General features: G+C 37.4%; 1 long non-coding RNA gene across 1 annotated transcript; it reads right to left on the reverse strand.

Annotated features, from left to right (window-relative positions):
* Positions 1–947: 947 nt before the first annotated feature.
* Positions 948–11,059, reverse strand: LOC132514719 (uncharacterized). Its single transcript, XR_009538909.1, has 4 exons — positions 10,968–11,059; positions 8,611–8,702; positions 2,276–2,363; positions 948–1,108 (listed from the first exon to the last, which is right to left on the reverse strand). It is a non-coding gene; the product is annotated as an uncharacterized LOC132514719 (long non-coding RNA).
* Positions 11,060–12,120: the final 1,061 nt, after the last annotated feature.

Genomic DNA, 12,120 nt, shown 5'->3' on the forward strand with positions numbered 1-12,120 from the left:
AACAGGCCTCTGTGCATCAGGTGTGCAAAATGCTGCAATAAAGATTGTAAAAATCGGGAGGAGTGGGAAAGGAAAGCGAAATGGAAAAGACCAGAAGTAGTGAGGTAGTGAGTTTCCTGTCACCGAGAATGTTTCAGCCAAGCATTTTGGTCATATTTGTCAGGAAGTCATGATTCTTTTCAATCTTGAAATTCAATGGCGTTTGACGTAGTAAGTTAAAAAAAAAAAAAATCCGTCCTTGAACAGTCTGATTCTGACCCCAAAGCAATAATCATTTTCTTGCTCTCCACTCAACATGTTCACTCACTGATTTATTCATTAATACATTTTTGTTGAGGCCCTACTGAGTGCCACACAATATGCTAGGTGCAATTATTATGTTCCTTGAACTTGGAGTTATGACAAGCAAGTATCATATAATTACCAGTTGTGATGGATGATATGAAAGAAACCAACAGAGTGAGGAAGAAAGAATAAAGGGGAGTAGAGTACTCTGGATTGGGTGAATGGTTAATTTTCAACGGAACTTGCCTAACATCCTCATAGGAAGAAGCATCAGAGACACAGAAAGAACTTAGCCCAGAGATGGGTAGAGCCAGAAGCAATGTCTCCCTGCTCCCTGACCCAGACACTTGGCCAACCTGTGGAGCTTTGTAAACGGAACTTTTCCCCCAGAGGAATATTGTCCCAGGGTCAGTGTCACTTTAATGGAGACAGATGTCTTCAATGGATGAAAATAAGAATTGGAGTAGAAATACTGACTTCCTCAAATTATTGTGAAATAAAACAACCCAAGAGAATCCTTAATTAGATAGTTGCTATGAACTAGCATATGAGTTTTCTAGGGTTGCCTTAACAAATGACCACAGGCTCAACAATTAATACAAGAGAAATATATTTGTTCACTATTCTGGAGGCCAGAAGTCCAAAGGCGAGATGTCGTCAGGTCCATAGACTTCCCCAAGGCCTAGGAGACAATCCTTCCTTGCCTCATTCAGCTTCTGGCGGCTCCAGGACTCCATCGGCTTATGGCTAAATCTCTCCAACCTCTGCCTCCATCTTCACATGGCCTTCCTCTCTGTGTCTGTGTCTTCTTCTCTTCTGTCTCCTTTAAAGACATTTGTCATTGGAATTGGAAACCATCCAGGTAATCCAGGGTGATCTCAGCTCGAAATCCTTACTAATTAAATCTGCAAAGACCCCTTTTCCAAATAAGGTCACATTCACAGATTCTAGAGTTTAGGATGTGGACATATTTTGGGAAGAAGCCACCATTCAACCCACTAAAGCTAGTAAACTAATAGGGGCCAAAATCATTGCCTACTGTGGAATCAGGGTGCCATTCCAGGACCACTATTCAAAATTGTACTGATACTAAGCATAATTAATGATTTTATTGTGAACTTCTAAAAATGTGTCATTAAACCTGGGCTTATGAGGAGTAACTGTAATAAGGAAAAGAAGTACAGAGGCTCAAGCCTTTAATTCATATCTGAGTCATAGGAAATATTTGAAGGCCAAGCATAGCTTGCCAGAAGCTACCATTGTTAAATTAATACAGACATACACTCCACATCCATATGTATGGATTTCTGATAGTATGATCTAATACTGAATGTCTGCTAGGCACCAGGCTCTGAGTCATGGGCTCCTATGCAGCTTACATTCTAGGTTATGGGACACATTTGAAACTCATTTCCTCTGGCACAGTGTCTGATGCATACCTGAAACTTGATAAAGAGTTATTGAATGAAGAGATGAGTACAAATAAATCACTACCCATCAACTAGGCAATTATCACCACACTGAAAACCATCTCCATAATAAGAAGATAAGATTCATTAGAGCAAAACAGATTAACACCGTGACTCATTCAGTATTTTCCTGAGTGAAGGAAAAATCCCTAAAAGGAAACCTTTGATTTAAAAAAGAAAATAATGAGATCACCTATCTTCTCTTTTTTAAAAAAATCAATATGTGCCTATTTACACAGATACAAATCCTGCTGGGAACAATCAATCATAACTGAAGTTATGGTTACTGAAAGTGAATAAAATATTTTGTCCAAGTATTTTGGTTGATCGTTTCAACTATTAACTTCATTATATCGATGCATTACTTCTTGAAACTCTTTACAATGATCTCAATGACTCCACTCTCTTCTGGTTCACCTCTTTCCTCTTTGAGTTTCCTTCTTACTCTTCTACTCTTACAATTATAAACCATCAACCAATATGTTAATATCTACTAAACTGAGTCCCACTCATTGGCTTACTTGGGTCATGAGCCCATCTCTGAATCAGTCATGGTGGCCAGTAACTTCGAATATGATGACCGTACAGGTGTGAGTCACCTGTGCACTCCTGGAAAACAAGAAATGGGAAGAGAATTGATCTCACTCTAACCAAATAACTTACAGTGGGGGAAAAGTGGTACCTCAAAATAAAATTAGGGTGATCTTACTGAAGGAGCAGTGGGCAAAGAAGCACAGATACGTATCCACTAGAGTAGACACTCAAAAAGTTTTGCTGTGAACTGAACATAGTTTTAATTGAAACAGTTGGCACTTCACCCTTTTTATGGTGTTCTAAATGTTTCATAGAAAGTTATTTTTAAAGAAATGACAATTGTGACTATTGATTATGTGTCTGATTACCACACAAATCTTAAAATTTTACAGTTACAAGGACTTTGAAAAATGCTCTTATATGCATTGGAGGCCATAGAGTCAAGCACGTGGGCTCTGGAATCTGATTGCCTAAGTTTCTATGCACACATATTATGAGACATTGAATAAGTTCCTTACCCTCTTTCTGTCTCAGCTTCCTTTTTTGTAAAATGGAGATGATAATAACCACCTCTCTGAAATGTCATCAGAAGTAATGAGATAGCCACTATGCCTTTAGAATGGTACTTATTACCTAGTACTCTATTATGCTTGCTTGTTAGTCATCTCATTTAGTCTTCAAACATCTCTGGAAAACATTTTGGTACATTGTTGTACGTTGATAATTTATTTTTCCCTTAATAGATAATCAATATCTATTGTGTATCAGGTACAATTACCAAGATAAAGAGCATGTGTCCTTTAATCCCAAAAAGAGTAAAGTGAGGATTCCCAGAGTTCAACCAGGTTGGTATAGGGCACTCCATGCAGGGGAACAGAGTGTGGAAAGAAAGGCACAGAGGAGGAAAGGCATGGTACCTTAGGGAAATTGAAGCAGTATAGTGAGACCTCAGGGTATGTTCAGAAAAGTAGACCTGGAAAAGTACTTAGAAGTCTAATAGGAAGAACTTTGAAGGTCATGTGGATTTTTAAGGTCATCTGGACTTTAACTGTTATGCATGATGAAATGTTGGAAACTTTTAGACTTAGGAATTATGTTTTCAGTTTTGTAGGAAGGAAAGCACATCCCGGGTGTGTTAAGTATGGCGGAAAAGGTAGAAGATAAGCCTAGAGCCAGGGATGACAGTGAAGAAACTAAGCCATTGCAGTAGACTAGTGCTTCTCAAACTTCAATGTACAACCGAATCAAACTTGGGATATTTAAAACACAGACTCTACTGCAGGAGTGCTGGGGTGAGACCCTGGAGTCTATATTTCTAATAAGCATCCAGGTGATGTCAGTACTGCTAGTCCCCAGTAGGACAACAGACTACTTAAATACCACTAATGCCATTGCCAACAAAAAGAAATTTATATGTAATGGACATCAAACTTCTAAATCCTCATGGAGAAATAATTGGCAGCTTATACAACTGCCAATTGAAGAACTATTACGTACAACAAGCTAATAAGGTAGAATTGTTTTACTTTGATCCTTAAAATATCTCTGAGAATAAATCCTTTTAAAGCATGAATATCCAAATGAAAATTACTAGGGTATATGTGTATACAGTATATACAGTATACTGTAATGGTTTCTTTATGTGTCAACTTGGCAAGGCTACAGTCCCCAGTTACGCAATCAAACTCTAATGTAGGTGTTGCCACAAAGATATTTTGTAGATGTGTTTAAAGTCCATAATCAGTTGACTTTAAGTAAGACAGGTTACCTTAAATAATCAAGATGGGCCTGGTTCAGTCAGTTGAAAGGCCGTAAAAGCAGAGCTGAGGCTTCCCTTTTGAAGAAAAACTTCCACCTGTGGACAGAAGCTTCAGAAGCTTCAGACCATGACCAAGAGTTCTAGCTTGCTGTTCCTGGCAGTCTGCTCTATGGATTTTGGACTTGCCTAGCCAGGCCCTGCAACCACATGAGCTTTGCAATAAATATCTTACTATGTATCTTCTACTGTTTCTGCTTCTCTAGCTGAACCCTAACAAATTTTGGTAACTGGAAGCAGTGTGCTGCTATTAAAAAGACTGAAAATGTAGACATGGCTTGGGAATTGGGCAGTGGGCGGAAACTGGAGGAATTTCAAGGAATATGATGGAAAAAACCTATCTTGCCTTAAAAAAGCTGTTAGTAGAAACATGAATGTTAACAACTCTGCTAGCGATAACTCAAAAGGAAGTGAGGAAAATGACAGAAAAAAACATATATCACCTTAGAGAGTAGCTAAATCATCACTTATAGACTGTTGGTAGAAATATGGACGTTAAAGTGGCTGCTGGTGAAGACTAAGAAGGAAGTGAGGAATTTGTAATTGGAAATTTGAAGAAGGGGGATCCTTTTTACACAGTGGCTGAAAGCTTAGCAGAATTGTGTCCTGCAGTTATGTGGAAAATAGAACTTGTATACAATGAAATTGGACATACAACTGAGGAGCTTTCCAAGCAAAGTGTTGAATATGCATCCTGGCTTTTTCTTACTGCCTATAGTAAATTGCAGAAAGAAAGAGCTGAATTGAGAAAAGAACTCTTTTTTTATTTTATTGAAGTATAGTTGATTTATAATGTGTTAATTTCTGCTGTACAGCAAAGTGATTCAGTTATACATTTATATACATTCTTTTTTTAACATTCTTTTCCATTATGGTTTATCATAGGATAGTGAAGATAGTTCTCTATGCTATAAAGTAGGACCTTGTTGTTTATCCATTCCATATATAATAGCTTACATCTACTAACGCCAACCTCCCACTCCATCCTCCCCCAATCCCCTCCCCATTGGTAACCACAAGAATGTTCTCTATGTCCGTGAGTCTGTTTCTGTTTCGTAAATAGGTTCATTTGTGTCATATTTTAGGTTCCACATATAAAGGATATCACATGGTTTGTGTCTTTCTCTTTCTGACTTACTTCACTTAGTGTGATAATCTCTAGCTGCATCCATGTTGCTGCAAATGCATTACTTTGTTCTTTTTTATGGCTGGGTAGTATTCCGTTGTATATATGTACCACATCTTCTTTATCCATTCATCTGTTAATGGACATTAACATTGTTTTCATGTCTTGGCTATTGTGAATAATGTTGCTATGAACATAGGGATGCATGTATCTTTTTGGATTACAGTTTTGTCTGGATATATGCCCAGGAGTGGGATTGCTGGATCGTATGATAATTCTATTTTTAGTTTTCTGAGGAACCTCCTTACTGTTTTCCATAATGGCTGCACCAACTTACATTCCCACCAACAATGTAGGAGATTCCCCTTTTCTCCACACCCTCTCCAGCATTTGCTATTTGTAGAGTTTTTAATGATAGCCATTCTGACCAGTGTGAGGTAATACCTCACTGTAGTTTTGATCTGCATTTCTCTAATAATTAGTGATGTGGAGCATCTTTTCATGTGCCTCTTGGCCATTTGTGTTTCTTCTTTGAGAAATGTCTATTTAGGCCTTTTTCCCATTTTTTGATTGGGTTGTTTGTTTTCCTTTTTGTTGTTGAGTCATATGAGCTGTTTGTATATTTTGGAAATTAGGCCCTTGTCAGTCACATTGCTTACAAATATTTTCTCCCAGTCTGTAGGTTGTCTTTTCATTTTGTTTATGGTTTCCTTTGCTGTGCAAAAGCTTTTAAGTTTGATTAGGTCCCGTTTGTTTATTTTTGTTTTTATTTCTATTGCCTTGGGAGACTGACCTAAGAAATCATTGGTACAATTTATGCCAGAGAATGTTTTGCCTGTGATCTCTTCTAGGAGTTTTATGGTGTCATGTCTTATGTTTAAGTCTTTAAGCCATCTTGAGTTTATTTTTGTGTATGATGTGAGGGTGTGTTCTAACTTCATTGATTTACATGTGGCTGTCCAACTTGAGGAAAGAACTCAAACAAAAAGGAACCAGGGGGCTTCCCTGGTGGCGCAGTGGTTGAGAGTCCACCTGCCGATGCAGGGGACGCGGGTTCGTGCCCCGGTCCGGGAAGATCCCACATGCCGCAGAGCGGCTGGGCCCGTGAGCCATGGCTGCTGAGCCTGCACGTCCGGAGCCTGTGCTCTGCAACAGGAGAGGCCACAACAGTGAGAGGCCCACCTACCACAAAAAAAAAAAAAAAAAAAAAAAAAAATGCAACCAAGACTTGATTTGAGAAGTTCTCAGCTTATCCAGTTTCAAAAAAAAACCACAAAAATTAAGAGATTCACTACCAGGAAAGCATTCTGCAGAAAAAAAGCCAAGAATGTGGCTGGTCAACCTTTGGCTAATACTTCAGAAAGATTAATAAATCAGAGTATTCAGTCCCACATATCTCTCTGGAGAGATTGACTCATAGCTCCCCTCAAAACTCCAATATAGAGATGGGATTATCTGGGGAACATCTATAGACAAGCCTCTGTTCTTCTGGAGTGAATTCCTTTAACATATGCAGGAGACCTCATAGATTCTTGACAATTTTATATCAGTAGAAACACTACCAGCTTGGAATTAAAGAGACAGCATACAAAATGGAAGAAAGCTGTTGGACCTCCAAATTACTACATTCAGGAAACAGGCTGATAAAACTACTCAGTTGCAAACACAGCTCATACAAAAATCCTGGAGCCCACCACAGACCTAATGAATAAAAGCCTCCTGAGATGGGGAAACAGAACTGTGTATTTTTTTTTTTAATATCTATTTATTTATTTTTGGCTGCATTGGGTCTTAGTTGCAGTACGTGGGATCTTCACTGCAGCCCAGGCCTCTCTCTAGTTGTGGCACATGGGCTTAATTGCCCCGCAGCATGTGGGATCTTAGCTCCCCAGCCAGGGATCAACCTGCGTTCCCTGAATTGGAAGGCAAATTCTTAACACTGGACCACTATGGAAGTCCCCAGAACTCTGTATTTTAATAGGCACGCCAAATGAAACTAGAGAAAATTTGCTTTTAGAAGCAAGCAAGAATTACAGTTTACCTCAAACACTGGAAAGACAATCATCAAAAGATGTGGTAGATTTTTCTGTATGTAGCTCCTGTGAATCAAACTAAAATCAGTGAATAGAAAGCATAGGTAGCTAGATTTAAACCAAATCAAAGAAATAACTTTCTAGTTCTCACAGCCATTAGAAGTGATAGTGGGCTTCCTGGTGAGTGCAGGCCAACAAACTGATCCAGAATCAGAGCTTGAGTATCAGGGTCCGGCCTCCTTGCTGTTTTCAACAAGAAGTACTGTTTGATCACATCTCAGGAAAGATCAACTTCAAGAATGGATGGGAAATGTGGTTTATTATGTTTATCTCTAGGCTGATTTTCCTAGTGATTTGTGAAGCTGTTTATAGAAGATGAGAAACTAAGGAGACTTCTGTCCAGGTTTCATAGCTATTTGTCTTAAGAATTTATTTTAGCTTATCAATTTCATGGTATTTATTTCTGAAAACATTTTGACTGCAAATTTAGGGATTAAGAGGCAATGTCCCATGAGTGCTCTGATCTGAATATGCATGATTGGCCTGAAAATAGAGTTGTACTTATGTTGACTATTATTCCTACATGGAACAATTGTCAATATGAATACTGAGAAATCACATTTTTCTTATGTGAGATACAGGTACATACGTATTCTGTAGGTAATGCTCAGTAAGTTAACTGCATAATATATATTTATCTTTCTCTTTTCAGTTGTAAACTGAGCTTAACAGGATGGTAATGAAAGGAATGATAAAAACATCAAACATTCAAAAAAATTTTTTTTCCACCATTCAGCTTTATTTTAGTGCTAGTTTTTGGTTCCCCATGAACTGCATGAGTGATAATCTTGGCCACCTGACTGGAGCCCCTTGAGGACTGGGCACTGTGGGCAGAATGCCTCTGAAAAGAGCCGAAGATAAGGAATCATGCTTATCTTTAACACCACTGGGGAAGGCCCAGGCTGAGGGCAAGGAGAGGTTCCAGTGCCACCTGGGGAGAAAATAGGAGAGGCTTGAGCACCAACTCCTAGTGGCCCCTCAACCTGGTGGGACATTAAGCCCTTCATCACTAGATATTTTTAAATAGAGACTAAAAGACTGTCCATCAGAAATATTGTAAGACAACACTGGGTGGGAAAGAGGTTAGACTAGAGTGATGGTAATTAAGGCCCCCAGCACACCAAATAATCTATGATTTGGAGCTGCAACTTCAGAGTATTTATATGTAGAAGTTTTTGTGTATAAATGATGTTACATAATTTAAGTGTTACCTACCACCCACAGTACAGTTGAATCACAAAGCATGAACAATTTTTTCCCTCTAAAGGTGACGATTGCTTTACTTACTTCGCCAGCATCTGCTCTTCATTGTATCTAGGTCTATCCATTTATCTATCTATCTGTCTTGTTTTCAATTGAGTTGGGGTAAATCAGTAAACCTAAAACAAGAAAATTAATTGATGCAGATTGTTTAAACATACATACTCAGGCTTTGCCTTTAACCAGTTCAGTCCAGCATTCAAAGAACCACTAAGTAATTTGACAACTTATGATGTGTATGCATCATAAGTGGTTAACAAGCAATGAAAGAAAACATTTTAAAAATTTAGAAAGGAAATTAAAGAACAAATAAGAGAAATCTAAATTTCCAAATATTTAATAACCAGGATAATTAGTATCAACTAATAAGGTTTGGTTATCTCAAGCGCTAGCATTTTCCTTAAATGAATGATATTCAAAATTCCCCTTACTAAAATGCTATCTTCAGGCAGAATTTATCCCAAATTATCCAGGGCACATAGTTCCTGTAATACTCATTATGTAACACAATATTCTATTCATATAGTTGTCCAAAAATGCTTTTTGAGTGAATGAAGCATTTCATGAAAGAGAGACAATGGGAATAAATATATACAGAAAAAATGAACACTTCATCGTTAAGTTGCAAATTATAAAAAACAAATACTAATGACAAGGAAGTTTAGACATTAAAATATTTTAGGCAATTCTTATGCTCTTTTAAGTAGCTCTAAAAAAGTTTTTTGGGGTATAGAAAGAAAAAAACATATCAATTTATAATAAAAAATTAAAAGGGTATTTAGAAAACCATTATATGAACACCAACCTACACACAAATGACATATCATACCTTCTAGGAATTTTATGTCCCATATAATATTCTTAAGGTATAGCCCTGATCATTTTATGCCCCTTTTCAAAAGTATCTGTGGTTCTACACTGCCTACAGGAAAAACATACATATAAAATCAGTCTGGCATTCAAATTTGTTTTTAGTGTATCGTCTGAGACTTACTTTACCAGTGTTTTCTTCTACTACAGAGGTCAACTCATTTTTTTTCACTTCTTGCTTTTGTTCATGCTATCCCATCCTGAATGTTTCCTTCATTCCACATCACCCTTCCTTCAACCATTACCCATCAACACCATCTGTGGGTTGAAATCCTAGCCATATACCAAGGTCCAACTCAACTGACCCATCTTTGTAATCTCCCAAACTGAAGCTCTTCTATCTATGGCCTATGATCATTTGGAAACATATTTAGTCTCTATTTTATAAAGAAACACTCTCTGATTCATCTAATGGTTAGTTGCGCATATATCTATATAAAATACCTTGAGGGCAAAAGTTGTGTCTTATAAATGTTTTGTTCTGTTTTTAATCTCCCAAAGTGTTTTTCACATTATCTTGGATGTAGAAATTGCTCAATTAATATGCATTGGGCTGAAGTATAAGAAGCAAATCTTGTAGTTTTTCATTTGCATAATTAAAAGGAACAAAAACAAAAATTTTTTTTATAAGTACTTTACAATGATTATTGACCTATTGCACTGTTTAAAAGTCACATACCAGAGGGAGATTTTTATTCTAAATTTCCAAAGCATATATATTATAGGAATTATATATGTAACATGATCTCAATGGATTTTAAATTATATATGCATAGGAAAAAAGACAAGAAATACACCGAAATGTTTCCAGTGGCTATCTTTAGATTACCTAATTTAGGAGATTGTTTTCTTAGTTATTTGTACCTTTCCAAGTTATTGAAAAGGATAATATGATCAGAGGAAATGTAAGATCATGTGTTCTTTGAAAACTATTCCTGAGAACTAGAGCCATTCAGATGATCCTTAAGGCCTGGGGTAGCCCAGTTACTGTCAGGTGCTGTTCACTGGCTAGCAGACCCAATCTGTAACTCCTTTAGGCTCCTAATCTATTGGAACATTTTTTTTTTCTCTTTAAAATGCTACCAGCATAAATAAGGGAGAATTGTATTACCCCCAACTACCTAAAAAGCTATATAACACCAATGAAACTCACAGCAGCTATTTATTTTTATTTTTTTTAATTTTTATACATTTTTTAAAATTTACTTTACATTTACAGTTATTACAAAATATTGGCTATATTCCTTGTTCTGTACAATACATCCTTGCACCTATCTAAACCCCAATAGTTTCACAGCAGCTATTTAAACTGTGACCTAAAAGCTATTACGAGTTGAAAGGCAAATCAATTGGATTATTTGTTTACAATTTACTACCAAGAATAAAACTTATTTCACTCCAACCTTTAACTTAGTACCAGAACCTGGACTAAAATATGACTTTTCCTCAAGGAATTTATCTTTTACATTTTTTCAGTGTTTCATGCTATATCTTCATATTTATTATCTATTTACCTCTTTACCAGAAGTGGGCATCAGGGTGTAAGAGAAATTACAAAGTTCTCCAAATTCTATGCTTAAGCCAAAGTAATTATTTCCTTGCATCTGAAAGAATACAATAAGAAGTAAAGTTAAGAGAATAAACGTGGAGAAATTACTCCTCGACCGTTGCCTGAGGGAGGCTGCTATGAATGAACAGTTGACTAGAATCATTTCAGAATCATGCAACTAAATGACGTTTTCATAGAATTGCATTTCAGTTTAAGTTCCTATGGACCTTAAAGGAAAATGATCAATATATGTGGTAATCCTGATGATTGGTACTCACATTCTATAGGCCAATTTTCACATAGCACAAAGCACTTTGTCCTCTGCAGGAGTATAATGGGATTTAAGAGCAAACAGCACCAGGGTATTCGCTGGCCTATAAACCAAGTCTCATAGTTAAGCTGTTGCAAAGTTTACAGATTTACAATGAAAAAGACTAAGTGTTGTGGGATTTTTTGTTTGTTTTTTTCAGAGCCCAGATTCTAGTTCTGAGCTACTAGGTTGTAAAAGACATAGTATCCTGTTCATTATTTTAGTTACTTGCCTTGATCATATCAATGTAACAGTCAGGAAACCTTTATTAGCCTGGTCCCACCAGAGAGATACCCAATACAAACAGATTATAGAGGACACACTATTTTATCAGCAAGCTCCCCTTCTCTTCTTCTGGTCAAAGTATTTCCTTTTGGCAGAGGAACTGCTCTTCCCCGACTCCAGACACGTGCATCTAGTTGGGGCTGCCAGTCATAGCATCCTGGCTTCAGAGGCTACATAGCATGTCATCCAAGCTGGATCTATCATAGACTCTTACACTCCTGGCTCTGTAATTGGTCAGTGGGGTGGGAACATGACTAGAGAAAGGGCAGTCAATGTTGTTCTCTAAGGCTTTGCAACAGGAGCTGGGATGGGGGTTCCAGGGGTGGGAGTCAAAGGGGTGTTCGAGAGCTTTTTCGCCTCAGATGGTGAATCTGTGTGGTTGTGAGCTGCAGCTGCCAGCAGCCAGGTTCTCTGCCTTATGACTGGACACAGTCTACAGTAGAAGACAGAATTTGAATTTGAAGCCACATAAGCAGGTGTTGAGAAAGTGTGTCCATTCTTTTTATGCCAGTGAGCTTAATTT

Source organism: Lagenorhynchus albirostris, chromosome 2 (assembly GCF_949774975.1).
Source record: "Lagenorhynchus albirostris chromosome 2, mLagAlb1.1, whole genome shotgun sequence".
NCBI lineage: Eukaryota > Metazoa > Chordata > Mammalia > Artiodactyla > Delphinidae > Lagenorhynchus > Lagenorhynchus albirostris.